A 22,364-nucleotide genomic window follows, 5' to 3' on the forward strand; every position below is an offset into this window, starting at 1 on the left:
AACAGATTTGAAGGAATCCTTGGAGTTTGAAGGAATTTTATCTGGTCTTAGCGTCACCAGCCAACTTAGTCATTGTCTCTGCAGTACTGTGCCGCACAGTTTAGATGTTTACCTACTGCTGTTATTTCTGCAAAGTGCCTTGTTAGTATTTACAATAATATTTTTTTAAATTTAGCCTTGGCTAAGCAACAGTATTTCTGAAATTACAGATTCAGTATACTAGCAACATTTTTTCTAATGTATGTTAAAATAACTACATAACCATTTGTGTGCTATTTAAAATTGTGTTGATTACCTTTTTACTCATTGCCTAAAGCATCCCTGACACGATGATCATCTAACCTCTAAAAATAATTCCTTTTGTCCTTTTTCTCTCTTTCCATCTAAACTTGAAAATAATAAATTATTTTGATAGCGAAATACGGCTTTTTGGTGAGCAAGAAGCATTATACTTACTGTATTTAACAACTTGGGTAGGTCTGAAATTATGGGGAATACTTGTTACACTTTTGTCATTGGATGTTTTGAGATCCATGTGCTGAAGGGTACTGAAATGGACACTTTTTTTAAATGACACTATTTTTAAAAAATTACGCTATTTTATATGTACGTATGTTCACTCCTGGTTTCAGTGTGATTCATTCCTCACCTCCACCCTTAACTGTTACCGATGTCACTGTTACTGATGTCACAGAGTCAGGCACCTCTTTGGTTCAGTATTTGTAAAGAGTAAACCTTGTCTGTGGGGAGAAAATAGTTGACGAGGAGGGTAGGGAGCAGGTTGTCCTAATTTCCTTTTACATAGAATTTTCATTACTCCTCCTTTTTTTGCCCAACCCCCTCCCCCCTTGCCTTTAGGGGACTTTTGATACTTCTAGTTCCTAAGCCTTTTCTTCAATTCCTTGGTATACTTTTCCTTTTTTGATTGATGTGTAGACTTCAGATTTATTTGTTCTGCTAAATCAGCAGTTGTCCATCTGCTTTCTGTAGTCCAAGACTTAGTTGTCATCTCTCATTCTCTTGCCTTATTTTTTTGTCATTATGTGCTAATATCTTTTTAACATTTCTTCATTGTCATTTTTAGTGGAAGGAAACTGAGATTAAATATATTAATTATTTCCACAGCTAGAATCTGAGTTCCATGAAGAGAGGGATTCTTTCTGTTTTGTTTCTCAGTCCCCATTTGCTAACACTGCCTTGAATGTAAATATTTGAAGGAATGGTGTATCCATTAAATTGTTTGTGTAACAAGTAACATTTTATGAGGTACTTTAATAAGCATAATTTCATTTGAACATCACTAAATGTGGTTATATAAAAAAGTAGAGACACTACTTTAAGGGTAGGTACATGGTAGTAGAACCTGACTGAAACACTCTTGTTCCTAATTGAGATACTGGGCTTACTACTGAAAGGAGTTGTTTGAATTGCTATAACCAGATTAACATTGAGCTGGTTCCATGGGCCTTCAGATTATACAAAGCAACGCTATAGTTGGGATAATGAGGATATCGATATTTAAGTATATGGCTCAGAAAGTATTTGATAAAGGTAATAGGAAAACAGCTAAGGAGAAGTGGAATTTTTGTTACCTAATGTCTTATTTAAATCTTTCACGTAAGTGATTTGGTCAATAGGAAATGTGTTCTCAACACTGAAAGAAGGTATGTAAATGAATACTTATGTTTGTAATTGGTAGGCATATAATTTGATCTGAACTATGTAGTAAGAAAAGCATATTATTACCATTCTTTGAAAGGCTTTGAAAAGTATGCTACACGAGAACGTTTTTCAGTAAATATCAGAATTAAGACAAAATGAACTTACCATTTTCTGTAGGCATTTTGTTTTCTTTCTCATTATAGAAGTTTTTTTCAGTTCTTCTGACATATGAGATCAAAAACTTTGGATCCTTTTAAAATAAACTAAAACTCAATGATCAGGGATTTTGGCAATTTAAACAAATCTTAAATTTCAGTTACAAAGACAAGAAACCATAATAAGCACGTTTGTACTGAAGGAATGTTTTCCTTTCTAAATAACTATTGTGTTAATGTTCATTGATTCAGATGTGTCAAATCAAAGTAGTGTTACTACTATTTGCTTTCATATTTAATTGTCTAAATTTATGGAGAAGCATGGACCCAAATAATAAACTAAAAATGGTCCACCTTTGTTCATGTATCTGTTATGGTTAACATCCCAACCAAACATTTAAGGATTTTTTAATTTATTTGAGAGAGAGAGAGAGAGAGAGAGCGTACACATGCACATGTGTAAGTACAAGCACACCAGCAGTGGGGGGCAGGGGGAGAGAATCTTTAAGCATACTCGCCGCTGAGTGCAGAGCCTGACGCAGGGCTCAGTCTCACCACCCATGAGATCATGACCTGAGCCTAAACCAAGAGTTGGATCCTCAACCAACTGAGCCACCCAGGCACCCCCAACCAAATATTTAGATACTGCTTTATTTTTGGTTTGTACATACATTCTCATACTCCTTGATGGTTGAAAAATAGCGGGTAACCATTAAGAATGTTTCTTTTCACCTATATCTCTAGCCTACTCTAGGCTTCTACTTTTTCCCCTTGTAGAGTGGAGCCATACACATAAACCCTGAATGAGCTGATAGCTTATTGCATGGATAGTTTCTGAATATCTGGAGTTTAGAGTAGGCATTATATGTAAATGCTGTGTTTTATGTAGGCTTTTTGGGGGGCGAAGCAGATAAAATTTTGTAAAAGTTTCTTGTTGAAACAGAATCAGCAGGCTTCAAAAACCAGCAGGCTTCAAAAACCAGCTTTTGAACTAGTAGACTTACTGGCAATTAAATAGACCCTCTAAGCTTTGAAAAGTCTTTTAAAAACTGTGTTTTCTGCTTTCAAATAGCATTTAAATGCTCATTCAGGGGGAGCTGACGTTTTGTTCATGAGATTTTCTTGCTTTCTACTTTTAGGATTTGTGACATGAAGCTAAGAACCAGCTGAAGTGTTAAACCTTAAATTTGCTGCATGTATCTTTATACCTTCTTTGAATATTAAGTATTTTGGTTCAGGTAATTTGCAGGGTACCTCCTTTTAAAAGCTAGTAAGAGTTGAAAGAGTGCTGTATCTAAATTAACAGCTTCTTTCTTCCTTCTTCTCTTTCAATTTCCCTCCTCTGATACTTAAGCAGTTACTACATGCCCAGCACTTTGTGAGGTGCTAGTGAGTCAAAGGTAAATAGTAATTCTTACTCTTAAGTAATATATAGAATAATGTGCAAAAATTGCCTGAAAGCAGTATTTGCCTTTGTCATATAAAATGTAAATTGATTCTAGTATGAGTATATAGCAAGAACCAGAAATAAAGGCACTTTGTTGAGCCGTAAACAATTCTTAAAAATCCCAGAATAATTTATTTTAGTCTCAAACAAAGAGCTATTCTGATTTTGTTGTTGTTGTTATTGATCCTAATGTAGAAATGACTTCGTACCGAGGACTATTACCTCAACAGTAGCTCCCTATAACAGAAATGATGTTTTGCATTCTAGGAATGGGTTCTACTAAGATCAGCTCTTGTATATTGTTATGGACTGAGTCAAGCCCTAACCTCCAGTATGACTGTTTTTAGAGATAGGGCCTTTAAAGAGATAATTAAGGTTAAATGAGATTGTAAGCGGCGGGCATTAATCCATTATGACTGGTGTCCATAATAAGAGAGAGAGAGACACCAGAGAAACACACACACAAACACACACACAGAGAAAAGGCCGTACGAGGGTACTGTGAGAAGACAGCTGTCTGCAAACCAAGGAGGGAGGTGTCAGTAGAAACCAAACCTGCTGACACCATGGTCTTGGACTTCCAGCCTCCAGAACTGTGAGAAAATTAAATTTCTCTTTAAGCCCCCATTATGTGGTGTTTTGTTATGGTAGCCCCAGCTAACTAGTCTAGGCATATGGTTGGTAAACCAGTTTCTCATGTAGTTTTGAAATTCTCTACAACCACAGTTTAAACCCCAGTCTTAGTTTGTTTTCAGGTCTTTAATTTCTTCTACATATGTAGATTCCCAGAATGATATAGCAGATTTCAAGAAATACTAATTTTCACATGGTCTCATCTATTAAGCAACTATATATTGAAGTTTCCTTGATAAGTGACTGTAGTTCATTGATAATAGTTATACCTTTGTTCACTTTTCATTTAAGATATGTTTTAAAATAACATTGTATTATAGTTTGGAAATTTTTTTGTGTGTCAGTGGTATGTAAAATAATGGTATGTTTTCAGTCATTGGCATCTTTGATGTAATAAAATATATTTTTCCTATTATACACCCTCCCCCCACCTCCATCTTATAGCATCTCAGATAAATATTTATGATTTTTCAGAATGCTCATGAAAGGAGATATGCAGTTTCCCTTGGTAAATCATTAGACTTTCTTAATCCTATTAATAAACATTGTATAAAATATCTGTTGTATTTGAGACCCCCCCCTTTTTTTAAATTTTTTGTAAGAGTAGAGAATAAGCTAATCACCACAAAATAGTAAATATGGCTTAGTGGTTAAGAACATAGGCTCTGCAGCCACATTATCTGAGTTCAAATCACAGTTCCATCACTTGTTAGCTGTGTGACTTTAGGTAAGTTGCTTAACTGCTTCTAAATTTATAAAGTGGGGTTGATAATAGTACCTATCTTTTACAGGATTGTGAAGGTTAAAAGAGTTATTCTCTGAAAAGCACTTAGACCAGTGCCTGACACAGAAGTGCTCTATGGTTGTTAACTGTTACTGTTGTTACTACATTTGATTTAGCATGGTCATGTACTGTCTAACAAATTAAAAAAAATCAGTTTAACTACATTTGTATAATCAATAAAACCTGAGAATTAAGGGCACAAGTAGAGTTTAATGTTGTCTAATAAAATTTAAAGTAAAATGAATCCACCATTTAATGGTGGGTGTTATATGGTAATTAGACAAAATTGAGATTAAATTTTTAGTTCTCCTTATATTTTCTTTACTATCTAGCCACTGCCACTACAGTTTTTAGTTATTCCTCTTGACCTCAGACTCTCGGATACATATATTCTTAAGCTCTCTTCCAGGATCCCTACCTGTCAAACTATTCTAGGATTGACTTCTTTAAGCTACACCCCTGTGCTCCCAAGTAGTCTTTCTCTTCTTCATGCCTGAGATATTGTGTATCCAAAGGATTGAAGAGTTTGAGAAGGCAGAATCTCTCTTGGTTATACAGGCTGGTTGCGTGTTTGGGTCACACAGTGATTGTAGGTCTGGGATAGAAGAATAAGGTACAGCAAGTAGGACTTGGGTCTTTGAGTCTTGGGGTCAATGGATGGGAGAAAAATGGAGGATCTAGGACTAAGGGAGTGCTGAGGAAAGACCCTTGGTGGGTGGGAGCTTGCTAGGCAAAAGTAGATTCATTGGTTCACATGTTAAGTTCATTCATCTAGTTAATTTTTAAATACCTGTAGTTGCCAGCCTCTGTGCCAAGTGCTGGCTTACATTCAGGATCAGTTTTAGTTTGTATTATATAGACATACACTTTTTATTTTTTGTGAGAGAAACCATTCTTAATGGAAGTACATATTAGTATGAATGATTTATATGTTAAGTTTAAGTTCTTTTCAGATGGACTATATTGTGGATGGGAGAGGTTGTGTATAGGGGACAAGGCAATTTAAACAGAAATGTAAAGCTTCCTAAGAGGGGCTAGATGAATGTTCCTAAGGGAAAAAAGAAGACTGAAGTTGCACTTCAGGGACACTAAACCAAAAAGGTAGGTTTTATGTAGAACATCTACAGAAAATAGTAGAAACCTTAGCAAGTAGAAACCTTAGCAAAACTGTGACCCTCCTTTCTTCTCTAGGATTCCTTTTCCTATAACCTTCCCTTATTTAGTAATTTCTTTTTAGTAGTATTGACCAAATGGTAATGTTCTCTATTGAAAATTCTGGCTAAAATAGAGAGGAGCTCTTTGGTGGTTTTGTTTCTCCAAGCATAAAAGAGATTCCAGGATAATTGCTCAGTTCCAAAGGATTCAGTGCTATCATTCCTTTTGTTCAAGTATGTATACAAATTATTCTGTCATTGTGTTTATCCAAATATTTCTAAATTCTCGGAAAAAGCACATTGCATTGGGGAAATCTCGACGTGCGGTATATTGCTTTCTCTTCCATAGTCTTCTCTTTTCCTGCCTCCCAAAATCTCAATAGGTAGTTTATAGGAAATTCTAAATGATTTTATAAATAAACATTCCCACAAAAACTAGAAGACATAACTTATTTTAAAAGTTTCAAAGCTTCTGCCTGGAATCTTTTTAGGCTTAATTTTAGATCCTCTGAATTTATTAATCACTGCTTTTCATTATTTGGGGAGAGGGGTTTGAGATTGAGAGTGACCCATATTAATTATTTAGAACGTAGGGAAGTTTGGCTTGTTCAGTGCTGGAGAAATAAGACTTTACTGCATTTCTCTAGTGTTTCTTAGAGCATGCTATGTATGAGAGTTCTTGAAAATCCTGTGTTTCTCATTAGAATCTGTAATGAAATTGGGATAAAATGGAAAGTGATTACCAGAAGTTATTTCTGTGTGCCTGAGTATTTTTCAAATTGTATTTTTAAGCAGAAGGAATGTCCTCAAATAAGTGAATAAATTTGCTGTTAAAATTATTTTAAAATATTATAGTACATTCTTAGGAAATATTAAATTAGGAAATATGCATTTGTATTTATTAACTTCCCATTCTGTAGTTACTACTGACAAGAGACTGAAGGATCCAGAAACAGTACTGGATGAGGTACCTGCTTTTGGGAACCTTAAAATTTCATTAGGTAACATGAAATGAAAGGAGCTATGTAGTGGTAGGTAATCAAGAACTAGAATGAGTTAAGGGCGCCTGGGTGGCTCAGTTGGTTAAGCAACTGTCTTTGGCTCAGGTCATGATCCTGGAGTCCCTGGATCCAGTCCCTGGGTTGAGTTCTGCATCGGGCTCCCTGCTCAGAAGGGAGTCGGCTTCGCCCTCTGACCCTCCCCCTCTCATGTGCTTTCTCTCTTTCTCATTCTCTCTCTCTCTCAAATACATAAAATCTTTTTAAAAAAAAAGAAAACTAGAATGAGTTAAATATTAAGAATTTGAGAATTTATAATCTGATTTTTACATTTGAAATAATCAGATAAGGTTTCATTCTATAAACATATATATTCCTACTATGTGGAAGAATTGGATACTTGGAGTTGGAAGCATAGAGAAGTAAGGAGAAAGAGATTCCAGCTGAAGCAGCATTGACCAAATAAATCTATAGTAGTACCTATCTGTGAGGATTAACTGAAATAATCCAAGTAAAGTATTAGAAAAATGCCTAGTTCATAGTAAGTGTATAGTAAAAGTTAGCTATTCTTGTCATTACCATGTTTAAATGTATGTCTGAGTGTTCTTTGATGGGAGTTATAATAACACAGTATTTACCAAGTGCTGTGTGTGTTACTGTTCTTAGCTTTTCTGCATTATTTTCTTTAATCCTTACAGTTCTATGGGGCATAGTTATTGGTGTTATCCCCATTTTGGAGATGAGCAGAACAAGCATAGAGTGGTTCAGTATATTGCCCAAATATCTTGGAAGTTGAGGAATAACTACTGTGGGATTAGATTGCATCATTGGATGTAGCTGAAGGAAGTCTGTGAATACTGGATTGTTTAAATCTGATAATAGTTGAAAACTAAATAGAGATAATTTGGATTGTTCATTTTCTTTGATTGTTCATATCATCGCTCTCTAGGGCTGTAGTCAGTAATGTGTGAACTGTTGAGCTGAAGAGTATGATGTTTATTTTTCTGACCTTAGAACTATGCTTAAGAGCCATCATTGATACATTTAAGATAGAATATATTTTGCATATTTTTTTAATAGTTCCTTCTGAAGATAGTCTCTTATACTAGTTAGTGCCTACTTTGTTTTCCTAGCATTGTTTGTGTGACTAATGTTGAGGAATTTGTATGTTATAAATACCCAGACCTATTACTCCCTGCTAAAGCATTAGAACAAGTCTAATTAGGTTGAGACCTGGGTTGTAGATAATAGAAGAAAGTGTATAATATAGGGCTGTGGAAAGAATTTCCACCAAAAACTAGTATGATCCTGGATTAACTAAGTTTAATACTTAAAAAAATTCCACAGGGGAGTCAGATATTGATGGGAAATGATACTAACATAGCTAATATATTCAAGTATAATTGCACAATTAATATCCTGCTGGTCAGGACTTGCTTCTGAATTACCTGTTTCAACAATTGAGGGATATGGAAAGGCCCTCTTTCACATCCATTCCAGAAATAATTAGATAACTTGCTGAAAATATTGATAAATAAGTTTTCATAATAGAATTGGACTCATAGCACTAATGAGTTTTCTGATATCACAGATTCGTGCCATTTTGAAGTCTTAGGTTCTTCATTCTGAGCTAGACCCTCAGCACTTGTCTGAAAGTCCTTTATGTATTTTTATTTCCCTCACTTTTATGTTTCCTACTATAGGTAGTTTAAACTTTTAACCCACCTCCTACCCATTACCTTATCCTAAACTTCTACCTATGACTGTCAGCAGAAGAGCACAGTTAACTTCTCAGAGAAGAAACTAGAGAGCTCTCAATCAGAACTCTCTCAAAAAAATTTTTTTTTTTTGCCTGTATTGTCTAAGTTATCTGCATTTAGATCCATATTGAGAGCCTTCCCTGCAGTTTTAGAAGAGGCTTAGCCTTTGATCTGTACCTTGGTCTTTCTTTTCCTCTTGTATATCCCTCAATATTTCAAATGCTCAATACCAAACTCCTCATCATTTCCCTTTTTAAATTTTCTGTGTACATGAATGACACCATGAGCTAGATAGCTAGGAGTCATCTTGTTACTGTTACTTGATTGCTTTTGGCTTTCCCAGTCCGGTCAGGTTCTACTTCTGTTTGCCATGTCTATCCATTGTCTATATTTACTTTCATTTCCTTAGTTCTAACTTATTGCTAACCTATTTAGCAACAACCCTATTATGTGGCACTGCTCTTGTCCCCATTTTACAAGGTCACACAGCTAGTAAATGTTGTCAGTAGTTTTTTCCAAGTAATTTATACATTATTTCAAATGTATTGAAATAATCTACTAGGAGAATACATTGGCTGGGAATGGTCAAGAGAGTTTTAAAAATGAATAATAATTGAACTGCTAGATATTACTAACTTACAATGATAAAAGTAATGTGATTTGAGTATTAATATAGATAGATCAGTGGAACAAACAGAAAGCTAAAAACATACCCATATATAAAAATATATAATAAAGGTAGCATTTTGTATCCATGGTGAGGAGATGGGTTGTTCAGAGCCCCTGGGTATGAAACTTGGAAGGGGTGCTAGAGTCCTCCAGGAGCCATTACTCAAACAACCCACTACCAGTGCTGCAGTTCTGGATTATTCCATGTATGTGGCTAGAACAATTGCTAATTATAACAAAAGGAAACACATTTGTTTCCAGCCTGACTATATGACAAATTAAATATGAGATGAGTTAAAAAATTAATAATGAGATAGTAAAAATTAGAAAGTGTATGTGTTTACTAAAGATCTCAACGTGGAAAAACATTTTTTTTTAATAATCTTTTTTTTTTTTTTTTTTTGACAGAGGGACAGCGAGAGCAGGAACACAAATAAGGGTAGTGGGAGAGGGAGAAGCAGGCTTCCCCACTGAGCAGGGAGCCCGATGCAAGGCTTGATCCCAGGACCTTGGGATCATGACCTGAGCCGAAGGCAGACCCTTAACAACTGAGCCACCCAGGCGCCGGGGAAAACATTTTCTTAACATAAAACCACAGGGAGAAAATTTCAAAAGGAAAACTTAAATAGAATTAAAAGGTGAGCTAGGAAAAGATTGTCTTTATGATAGACAGAAGTTACCATCTTATTGTATTAAGAGCTCTGAGAGGGGCGCCTGGGTGTCTTAGTTGGTTAAGCGACTGCTTTCAGCTCAGGTCATGATCCCGGAGTCCTGGGATTGAGTCCCACATCGGGCTCCCTGCTCAGCGGGGAGCCTGCTTCTCCCTCTGACCCTCTCCCCTCTCATGCTGTTTCTCTCTCTCTCTCTCTCAAATAAATAAATAAATAAAATCTTTTAAAAAAAGCTTTGAGAAATACTAGGGAAATGAAGAAACTAATATAAAAATTGAAAGGACATAGAGAGGAAAGTAAAGCTACATAAAGAAATACATAAAGTCAATAAAGATAACACAAGTTCTTCATTCTGCTAACTAGGAATCAGTCAAACCATTATTTGCCTCATATGTTTGGAGAGTTAAAAAAAAATAAGAAGGATTAGACAGCCTTCTTGGCAGAAGATTTGGCAGCATGCTTAAAGAGCCATGAAAATTAGAGATGTACACTAGAATTTATATGAAAGACTATTCAGTTTGTATGACTCACACCTGGATATGATTAAACAAATCATGATGTATTAATGTGATATCATACTATGCAGCTACTAAAATTTTTGTTGAAAAAAGATGGTGCAAGTAAGTCCCAACAGGATGCCTATAATTACCTGAATTTAAGAAAAAAGTTCTAGTAGAAGGAAGGATTTGTACCAAAGTGATACCAATTGTCTTTTTTTTTTTTTAAGAGTTATTTATTTTAGAAAGGTGGGGGGGGTGTTGGAGGGTGGGGCAGGGAGAGGAAGGGAGAGAAGCAGACTCCCAGGGCTTGATCTCAGGACCCTGAGATCATGACCTGAGCTGAAATCAAGAGTCTGACGCTTTACCAACTGAGCCACCCAGGTGCTCCTCTTTTTTTATTTTATTTTATTTTATCTTAAAGATTTTATTTATTTGAGAGAGAGAGAGAATGAGAGATAGAAGGCACGAGAGGGAAGAGGGTCAGAGGGAGAAGCAGACTCCCTGCTGAGCAGGAAGCCCAATGCGGGACTCGATCCTGGGACTCCAGGATCATGACCTGAGCCGAAGGCAGTCGCTTAACAAACTGAGCTACCCAGGCGCCCCTCTTTTTTTATTTTATTTTATTATTATTATTATTTTTTAAAGATTTTATTTATTTGAGAGAGAGAGAATGAGAGAGAGAGAGCACGAGAGGGGAGAGGGTCAGAGGGAGAAGCAGACTCCCTGCTGAGCAGGAAGCCCAATGCGGGACTCGATCCCGGGACTCCAGGATCATGACCTGAGCCGAAGGCAGTCGCTTAACAAACTGAGCTACCCAGGCGCCCCTCTTTTTTTATTTTATTTTATTATTATTATTTTTTTTAAAGATTTTATTTATTTGAGAGAGAGAGAATGAGAGAGAGAGAGCACGAGAGGGGAGAGGGTCAGAGGGAGAAGCAGACTCCCCGCTGAGCAGGGAGCCCGATGCGGGACTCGATCCCGGGACTCCAGGATCATGACCTGAGCCGAAGGCAGTCGCTTAACCAACTGAGCCACCCAGGCGCCCCTCTTTTTTTATTTTAAAAGTGTTTTGGTGGGGCGCCTGGGTGGCTCATTCGTTAAGCATCTGCCTTCGGCTCAGGTCATGATCCCAGGGTCCTGGGATTGAGCCCCACATCGGGCTCCCTGCTCTGCAGGAAGCCTGCTTCTCCCTCTTCCACTCCCCCTGCTTGTGTTCCCTCTCTCGCTGTCTTTCTCTGTCAAATAAATAAATAAAATCTTTTAAAAAAAAAGTGTCTTGGTAATGTACATTAATTTTGTAATTTGAAAAATGTCATTTTCTCTTCAAATAAAAGTACCCAACTACAGTTTTAAAATTATTAAAAAATATTATTATTACTAGTATTAGTTGAAATGGCTGAAAATGAGAGTGCTTGAGTGCTACCTGTCTATTCATGGATATTGCTTTATAGAGAATTTAACACTTGCTTAGGTCTGAGGTCCAATGGGATCCCAGCACGAGATTGTGTGGTTGGGTCTGACCATGGCTGAGTCGTATCTGATGGTATTGGTGCAGATTTTAATGGTGAGAAAGGTTCTTTAAAACTGTGTAAGAAAGATTTCATTTCCTGTTTTTGGAGGGTTATATTTTGGGATTCTTTACAACTAAGATTTCTTTTTTATTGAAAATGCTAACTTTTATTGTAAGTTCAGCTTTTAAATCCATGAAATCAGAGTGCTTCTGTTAGATGTTACAAAGTTGTTAGAAAGCATAACTCATTCAGTTATTGAATTATTGTTTAATAATTAGTTTTGGAAATTTCATACATTTTTATTTACTCCATTTAGTTCCCATACTTTCTGACTTAGGGCTGTGTGTAGTAGTAGTCGTAGTAATAATAGTAGTAGTAGTAGTAGTAGTAGTGCTAGCAGTAGTAGTAGTTTTTAATCATTGTGATACAGATATACATGGCTTTTTCAGCCACCTGATGAGAGGAGAGAGGGGTCATTTGTTCATTTTGTTCAGTTCTTTTCATGTAGAGATACTTATTAATTTGATCTTATTTCAGTTTTCTTTTTGTTATGTTGGAGAGTTTCTTTTGTTTAACCATTCAAAATAAGCCTCTTGGCTTAGGAGCAGGGCAAGGAAGGTAAGGAAAAGCTAGGCAGAGGTTGAGTGATGACAGACTGGTGTATGCTAGATAAAGGAGTATTGGAGGATGTAAAAAGGGTATTACCAGAGAGGAAGACAGATAAAGCACAGCAGTACTGATAGGATTGACATGGTCTTACTGAAGAAATCAACTTTCCTGATGCCTTTCATGGGTATAGTAACTTTTCATTTTGGAAAGCACAGCCACTTACCCATATTCATGGTTTGTAATTGTGTGCTCCTAAATAGAAACTTTTTTTCATTTTCTTGGAGCTATATAGCTTTTCTTTCTTTTCCCTAAAAGCTTTGCTAGGATTGCTTACTTGATTTTCTTTTAAATGCAAAGGACAATCAGAATGCTTTTAGAGCCACATTTATATGATTTATTAAACATAGATACAGTTAAATTTTCCTGGCTGTTTGAAATTTGCAATTCATTTTAGTTCTGTTGTAATTTTTGTCCTCATTCTAATTCATATGAAGAAAATGTTTCCCTGCTCCCTAGTGCTAGAGCTTTATAAAGAAGTATTTATACTTTGCAAAAATTTATTGAAAAAACCAGAACACTTAAGGAATTTGTGTGGATTCTTTATTTTAAGATCAGATGTGCATATGTTATATAGACTTCAGCATTTGGATAGAAGAGGATATTAAAATTTGGGGGGATTCTGAAAATTAAAGGAAGTAGCATTTTTTAATGGATTTTATGAACTATTCAGTATTGTTTGGAGATGAATGAATTGTTTCATTCTTTGTAAGACTCATCACTTATGAAAGAGAACAGATGTGAAAAAAGAGAAAGGAATGTGAAGCAGTTATCTAGCTGAACTCTTCCAAGAACTAGATAGTATATCACACAATTTATTCTGTCAAAATATCAAAGTCTCAGAATAAATTGTGTGATATACTAATTTTCTAATGTGTTTGAATCACAATTTTTTTGATTTGTATTTTGTTTTGTATGCATAGTTTCAGATAAGTAATAGTTGTGAATGATGATATCTGTTATGCTTAGGTATACCCCTACTGTCCAAGAATTCTTACTATTGTAAGTAAAAAGTCCCTCCATATGGAGTATGCTGTTTTCCAAATATTAGAAACATTTAAAAATACCTTAATAAAATTGTGTTTAAAGTTGGCAAATGTGGACGCCTGCGTGTCTCAGTTGGTAAAACATCTGACTCTTTATTTTAGCTCAGGTCATGATCTCAGAGTTCTGAGATCGAGCTCCATGTGGGGCTTCTGTGGGGCTTAAGTGGGGCTCTGTGCTCAGCGGGGAAGTCTGCTCCTCCCTTTCTCTCTGTTCCCATCCCCCACCCCCCTCCCGCTCGTTCACACACGTGCACTCCCTCTCTCAAATAAATACATCTTTTTAAAAAAAAATAAAGGTGACAAATGATATGTTGATTGCTTTTTCTGAACTCCTGAATTTTGTGGAATTCTGTTTATAAAATTGATAAGGAAAAGCTACCATGAAATGGATCCTTTTTAGTTATTTCATTCTATGAACTTACTACATTTTTGATATATTAAAAACCTTGACAGGCTTCCTTCACCGTTAGGTTTGGCATCGCTCTCTGCTCCTGCACTGTAGCAGCAGCTATAATGGCCCTCACCAGCTCTTGAGGCCTCCTGTACCTGGCCCCAGACCCTCAGCCCCGCTGCCACTGTCCAGTCAGTATGCTGTTACTCTTGTGGGTCACAGGAAACAGATGAGTTTGACGCTTGCTGGGTGACATACTTCAACAAGCCAGATATTGATGCCTGAAAATTGTGTAAAGGGATGAACATGCTTGTTGTCTATGATCTGGTTCCAAAACCCAAAATTAATGATGCTGCTTTGCTGGCATGCAGGTGGTTAAATGATTTTGCTAGGGCAGTTTGCATCCTAGAGGTTGTTAAGGACAAAGCAGGACCTCATAAGGAAATCTACCCCTAAGTCATTCAGGAACTTAGATCAATTTTAAATGAATTGAGATTCCCCACTCCAGAGGAATTGGGCCTTGACAAAGTATAAACTTCATGGATGGGCTTCTCAAGGATTTATGCATGATACTACTTGATTGTAAACAACCACCTGGAAATACTGATGATGACATTTTACCTTATTTGAACAAGTTTTCCTTTATTGAATACCAAATGATGTAATGGTAACTTGGACTTTAATAAAAGGGAAATGAGTTTGAGCTGAAAAAAACAAAAAACCCAAAAAACCTTTGAGGTATAGTAATAAAAATTTTAGTAGTGGAAACTATAGCCTTAAGATTTCTAAGTTTATTTGCATATTTCACATATATATCACTCTATGGTTAGTCTTTCAAAACCAGTATGTCTCTCATTTGTTCAAGAAATTGAGTGATGATTGGCTGGTTACTTTGTATTTACGACTTTCAGCCCCAGCTTCTCCTTAGTCTCAGTGTCCTTGCAACCTGGTTCAGTCTAGTCTTGTTTTTTCACTATGCACCCCAGTATTTAGTTCAGCAAACATTGAATATATACTGTATATGTCATGTTTTGTTGTAAGTGTGATATATTGTGGTGATGCTGCTATTGTGATGGTGCAGTCTCTTGCCTCAAGCAAAGTTTTAGAGCTATAAAAACATAGTGCATTGGCTTTCAAACTTTGTTTTGGACTGATAAAAGTGTGCTTTATTAATGGCTAAAATACCATGAATAGTTTTGCTGTTAGTGACATTTTCTGAAATGTCAGGCAAATTTTTTCATAAGATTACTAACAAAATATCATTTACAGGGTATAGTTGTCTTCCTGGAAAGATCTCTCTATATTTTTAAATGCTGCAAACACACTGTTTTTTAGAGGTAAAGTATGTTTAGGTTCAGATAATTATAAATAGATTTTTCACCTGCATGACTGTTCAGTATTACATTCTTTGGTTGAATGGGATGTGGGTCAGTTCTTTCTTAGAGGGACTAATTTTTGAAATTGCAAGATACTCATTCCATGCTTCTGATCCATAAACCAGTAGCATCCTTTAGTCATCAATATGACCAAAAATGCCTTCACAAAATTCCATGCCTTGTAGGGAGTGGTATTGACTGAATGAGAATCACTGGGTTAGAACTTTGTGGCCAAAGGAGAGACTTGCTCTTAGAGTGGTAGTCAGAAGACACTAGAGAAATTAAAACACAAATAGCTTTCAGTTGAGACAGCTATGGGGGAAAGGGCTTTTTCAGGGAGCCAGCTAGATTTCATTCTGCAGTTGAGGAGAGCAAAATATTAATCTACAGGAATTCAGAGGATACAGTGGAATGATTTGGAAGGGAGAGGAGGAGGGGATACAGGATTGAATCAGGTTGTAGAATGTACAGAATAAGATGGAAATGAGAGTCTGTACAGTGATGGAAGAGACCTGGGGAAGCTTGGTCTGCTGTCAGTGACTGAAGTAGATGTGGAAATGAGACCTGACCTCCAGAAAGTCCCTTTAAAGTTAAAAAATAAAATACACATACATAGAACTACAGGGTAGATAAATGCTTATCCAGCTGTCATCTGGCTACAGCCATCGTCAACTCATAGCCACTCTTTTTTCCCTGCAACTCCTACTAATTCTGTATTGTACTAAGTGAGCCAATATATTCACAATCTAAAGCAAAAGTTTCACAAAAAATGTGTTCTTTGATATTTTCTATTTTCTTTTCATAAAATCCTGGGTTGTGATGTACTAAGTGAATTTCATGACTGATGAATAGGTTATACCTGGCAGTTGGAAATTGAATTTAGGGTTAGGTTGGAGTTCTGATTGCACCCTTCAACAGCTTTGTGTCTTTGAGCCTCTTACTTAATTCTAATCCTCATATTCCTCTTCTGTAAGGTAGTACACACCTCCCAAGGTTTTTATGAGAGTTTTATGAAATATTAAATGTTAGTGCTAAACAGGGCCTTACAACCTAGAGAGTCAATTAATAGTAGACACAATTAAGTATTTTAAGTTACAGACCTGGGATTTGAATATAGGTCTTTGTGATTCCAAAATCTGATTTCTTAAATAATTTTCTAATTAAACATATGCCTTACAGACAACCATAAAGAAAGATCAATCTAAAGATAATGTGTATTTTTCTTTCTGTCATTCATATCTTTTTTTTTACTCTGCATGAAATTGCAAACATTTCCCATTTTTTGGAAAACACTTTGTGAATAATACTCCATCGTTTTGTTCTCTAGAAGCAGAAGTGTTATGCTACTTAGAATAAAATATTTATCTAGTTTTAGTTATTTAGTAAATGGTCAGTTAAATTTTATTGCTTTTTAAAAAACCTTATTATGGGACTTTAATCATATACAAAAGTAAGGAAGATGGTATAATGAAGTCCCTTATGTACCCATCCTTCAGCTTCCACAGTTATCAACTTCTAGCTAGTTTTATCTATACCCACTACACACTACTCATTTTATTTCTTGTGTTATTTTGAAGCAAATCTCAGATGACATATTATTTCAGTGTATATCATCAATGTCTTAGGTATTTCAGTATAAAGACAAGGAATCTTTTTTTTTAAACGAAAGAAAAATATCACTATACCTAAAAAAGTTAAAAATCATTAATCTCATGAAACTCCTGAGACTTACTTTTACCATATATGCATTGTTCAAACTGTCTCTTAAATTACAATTTTAAAAAATACTTTCCTTTAATAAGGATGCAGAGGAGGTCCATATGTTTGGGATTGGTTCATGTGTCCTTTGAGTTTCAAATTTATGGGTCTCTTCTTTCTCCTCCTCTTGCAGTTTTTTAGTTGTAGAAACTGGCTGTCTTTTAAGCCTTAGTAGAGGCTTATTTCTGTATGACAGAGCTAGGAATGGTTTTTGTGTTTTCAAAGGATTGTTAAAAAAAAAAGGCAGGAGATTTTATGTAGCTCAGGAGACTAAAATATTTCCTCCTTGTTTTTTCACAGTTTTCTGACTCCTGCTTAGAGTTTCCTACAATTTGGATTTTCATGATTGCGTCTCCATGGTGGTTGGTTATCTAATATGTTTTTATGTCCTCTCTGTTTTCTGTAATTAGTAGTTGGATCTAGAAGCTTAATCAGATTTAGGTTCAGTCTTTTTTTTTTTTTTTTTTTTTACCATGCCGTTTGTTCTATACCTCCACTATTATATTTTTTATGTCATATTTATTAGTTTGTCATTTATATACAATAATATGCTACTGTTTTAAGGATACACTTTGATGAATTTTGACAAATGTACACACCTGGGTAAACCATCACGAGAATCCGGATATAGAACATTTCCATCACTCCTTCTGTCCCTTTCTAGTCAGCCCCATCCTCTCAACACCCAACTCCTGGCAATCACTGATCTGCTTTTTGTCACTATGATTTTGCTTTCTCTGGAATATTATATAAATGCAGTCATACAGTATATATAGTCTTTATTTTCTGGTGTCTTTCACTTAGCATAATGCTTTTGAGATTTCATTCATTTTGTTACTGAGTTAGTATTCCACTACATGGTTGTACTACTGTTTATCTCTTCATTCGTTGGTAGACTTCTGAACTATTTCCAGTTATTGGCTATTACGAAAATTGATTTTTTTTTTTTTTTTAGTACAAGTTTTGAGTGAACGTGTTTTCATTTCTTTTGGTAATAACTAGGAGTAGAATTGCTGGGTCATATGGTAAGTGTGTATTTAACTTTATAAGAAACTGCCAAACTGGGGCGTCTGGGTCGCTCATATGATTAAGCATCTGCCTTCAGCTGAGGTCATGATCTCAGGGTCCTAGGATCGAGCCCTACATCAGGCTCCCTGCTCAGTGGGAAGCCTGCTTCTCCGTCTCCCTCTACTGTTCCCCCTGCTTCTCCGTCTCCCTCTGCTGCTCCCCCTGCTTCTCCATCTCCCTCTACTGCTCCCCCTGCTTGTACTCTCTCACTCTCTGTCGAATAAATAAATAACATCTTAAAAAAAAAAAGAGAAATTGCCAAACTGTTTTCTAGTTTGAGTTTTTGCCAACAGTGTAGGAGATATTCAATTGTTTGAAATCCTCATTAACACTTGGCATTATTAGTCCTTAATTTTAATCATTTTGGTAGGTGTGTAGTGATAGTCTCTCAAAGTTTATTTCACATTTCCTTAATAACTAATTATATTGAGCCTCTTTTCATGTGTTTGCAATGCCTGTATTTTCTTTGGTGGGGTGTCTGTTCAATTTTTGCTCATTTTTAATGATGCACTGAAATTTATTCTGGTATGTGGTATGTGGAATAAATCTAAATTTATCTTTTTAAATATGGCTATCCAGTTATCCCCAAGCCACATATTAAAAAGTTCCTCTTTTCCCACTGTTGTGTGTTTCCACTTTATTGTAAACTCAATTTGTCTGTGTATTTGGATCTATTTCTGAATTTCCTATTCTTTTCCTGTGAGTTGTATTTTTTGATCCCAGCTAATAGGACTTTAAAAATATCTTGATTTCCTTTTTACTTGGTTACTTTGTCAGATTAGCAATAGCCTGAATAATTTTTTAGAACATACTATAGCATCTTAATCTTAATAATTTGTTATTAAGAATGAAAATCATACCTTTGTTTTATTCAGGAGTTTTATTTGCCAAAATACTGGGTGCTCCAAAATGCAGTTTTGGGAGTAGCAACGAGCTTGGTGACAGTCAGTGATACTTATTCTCATTTCTTTTTAAAAAATGTCATTTCATAAAATTTGACTTTTTGGTTTCAATTTAAGATAATTGTTAACCCAGTTCTCATGCAGTTCTTTCTCTCTAATCTATGTGAAAGGAGAGAGTAACTTTGACATGATTACGTTTATCTGGAAATGAGAGCTGGGAAAAGATGGCATTGAGTTCCACATGGTGTAATTATAATATAAAGTCAGCATCTATTTTCTTCTCATCATTTTCTCTCTCAGATAAAAAGCTTATGATTAGTAGAAAAAAACATTAAAACATGTTTGGGTTCTTTTTGGTTCTCTTTTGCTGGTACTTATTTAAAAATTATTGTTGGGACACCTGGCTGGCTCAGTAGAGACTCTTGATCTCGAGGTTGTGAGTTTGAGCCCCATGTTAGGTATAGAGATTACTTAAAAATAAAAAATCTTAAAAAAAATAAGTCTGTCTCCGTTAAGGATACCATCAGCTGTGCACTTAGAGAATTATTAATCTTTGCAAGAAATAGAAGTGGAAAATATCTTAACCTACCTTGGTCTAGTAACTCACTTCTTTTTTGCTTTCATTCTTTCTTACCATTTCCACCAGAGTTTCCTCCAGGTGTATTTATCCCAGTTATATAAGATAGCTTAAAGAATTTGTAGGATGCTTGTGCTAAAAGAATTGTACTGGTTGCTTAGAATAACCTTGGAGGGAAGTTGTGATTCATCAAGTAATCCCTATTCTAAAAGCTGCCTGGAATGTAAGATGTACAAATTCTCCACAGAGGTAGTATGTGTGATGAATAGGTTCCCAGGTCAGTGGGTAACAGTGTTGCCATGGAAAAGAATATTCCATTTTAGCTTGGGATGCTACAATTCATCTCCCTGATTTGTCTTATCTTGGTAACTCATTCATTTATCAAGCATTTACTGAATTTTTTTTTCTTCTTCCTCTTTTTAATGTGCTAGTAAGGGAGTCTCATTTATTGAGGTTGAGGGACTGGATCTCAGAAAATGAAAACAAAGATAAATAAAATAATATCCCAGCACTCAGGGAGTTCATGGCTATCTGCTTCAACTTTTACTTTCTGTCTACACTACTTTAGGATTTAAGAGTTCTAGCATTATGCTACTGACATTCAGTCCTATGGTCAGGGAGTTTTGCAGTTCAGGTACTGAAGAATGAGATGATCCCTTTCATGGAATAGAAGCCTAGAGATGAGACTACTCTTTTGTTTTTTCCAGATCTTACATACTTGCTTCTCAGCCCCCACTGTGCATTAAATGATTGACCTCTTATCTCAGTAATGTGTATTGAAGAATTCCTTTACTTTATTCTCTTTTCTAGGACCTCAGTTACAGTTTTTATTTTTGTGGTTTTATACATTTTAATGTTAGAATGAATGTTTGTCGTAACTTTTTAAAAAAGTTTTCTGGATATCTTATGTATTTATTTACTCAGATGATCACCCCTACTTTCTGAATAAATTCCTTAAGATTTTGATTGGAATTTTTATTCAGCTTATAAATTGACTTATTGACATCTTCACAATACTAGCTTTTTCTCATTTAAGAATAGGCTTTAATTTGTGTTTCTCAGTAAAATTGTGTATTTTTTTCATAAAGTTTTTTGGTTTATTTTTATAGTTACTATTAAAATTATACAGTCTAACTGGCTGTTCATGTTACTTTGGGAAGTGATTTTTGCATACTTCTATAAAAACCATTGTAATGAACTTCAGTAATTCTAAAACATTTTTATGTTATCTCAACAAAATTGTATCATCTGAAATGATGAAATTTTGCTTTCTTTCTACTGCTGAAATCTTTTATTTTTCTTACCTGGTTTTATCAGATAGCACCTCCAGAGTGATGTTAACAACTATGTTGATAGTGGAATGGATATCAGTGTCTTAAGTCTGATTTTGCTTTTAAATTTTGGTGATATTTTGCCATTAAACATGATACCATCTATTGTCTGAGAAAGGATTTTTAAGAGTCCTAAGAGTCTTTTTCTAATCAGGACTAGTTTCTTAAACTTTAGTACAATTACTAGATTTCTTTTACTGATTCTGTTTTCTACATAGGCTACATTATTTTTCATAGGATCAAATTGTCTTCTTTGTTGTCTACTCTCCACTTTTCGTCCTGTTAATTTCTACTGTGAACTGCTTTATATAGGTTTCTGTTCCCAAAATCAGTTTTTTGTTTTTTTTGAAGATTATTCATTTGAGAGAGAGACTGAGCACAAGCAGGGGGAAAGGCAGAGAGGAGAGAGAGGGAGAAGCAGACTCCCCACCGAGCCAGGAGCCTGACATGGGGCTCCATTCCAAGACCTGGAGTTCATGACCTGCACTGAAGGCAGACACGTAACCATCTGAGCCACCCAGGACTCCCCCCTCTCCAATCAGTTTTGATCATGTTTTACAAACTATATTCCAGGGAATTGTAGCACCATAACATCTTTCTGTGTTATGTAATGAAAAGTCCACGCTTCTCAGGTTATTTATGTTCTTTGTGATCAGATCATTTGGCTTTCCGATCTTCACCTCTGTCAAGAACTGTGAAGGGTTTGAGATCTTACCCTACTTTCAAGCTAACCATGTTAGCCTGCTGTCATTTCATGGATCATGGCAGATCACACTAGTCTCCTGGGTCAGAGTCAAGTAGCCTCAGTATCTGTTTTTCTTGCACTGGTAACCCAAGTCCCAGTTCTCACTGGGTGCATGACAAGGGCCAGATGACACCTGTACACACAGTCAGTTCCATTACAGGGAGGGCAGGAGCATTCTCTGGAATCTCACCCCTTTCATTCTTTCCCCTCACTTCCTTTCCATATCATCCTGATTTTAAGACTCCATCTCAGAGAGGTACTTTCTTCCATATCGCCCATTGTGGACCTTGTGTCTTTGAATGTGCTGCTTATCTACTGTGTCCCTCCTATTCCAGACACTCCAGTGTCCCTTCTTAGTTTGCACAGTGGCCTAACTTACTCTCTTTTTATAATTTGTAAGTCCTGTTTCTTTGGTTAGTGCCTTCTTGTTTACAGACTGCCTGCAGAAACATTATTCTTTGTCTCTCACAGAACCCTTTAAGGCGATATTGGTTAGGAATGTGTTCCGTTGCAGGGGCGCCTGGGTGTCTCAGTCAGTTAAGCATCTGCCTTCAGCTCAA

The 22,364-nt window shown here is 35.9% G+C and overlaps 1 protein-coding gene across 2 annotated transcripts in view; it reads left to right on the forward strand.

Annotated features, from left to right (window-relative positions):
- The window catches only part of PAWR (pro-apoptotic WT1 regulator), a 109,233-nt gene that overhangs the window by 49,900 nt on the left and 36,969 nt on the right, over positions 1-22,364 (forward strand). The gene's annotated exons all lie outside the window — the stretch shown is intronic.

The sequence above is a fragment of the Zalophus californianus genome, chromosome 9 (assembly GCF_009762305.2).
Source record: "Zalophus californianus isolate mZalCal1 chromosome 9, mZalCal1.pri.v2, whole genome shotgun sequence".
NCBI lineage: Eukaryota > Metazoa > Chordata > Mammalia > Carnivora > Otariidae > Zalophus > Zalophus californianus.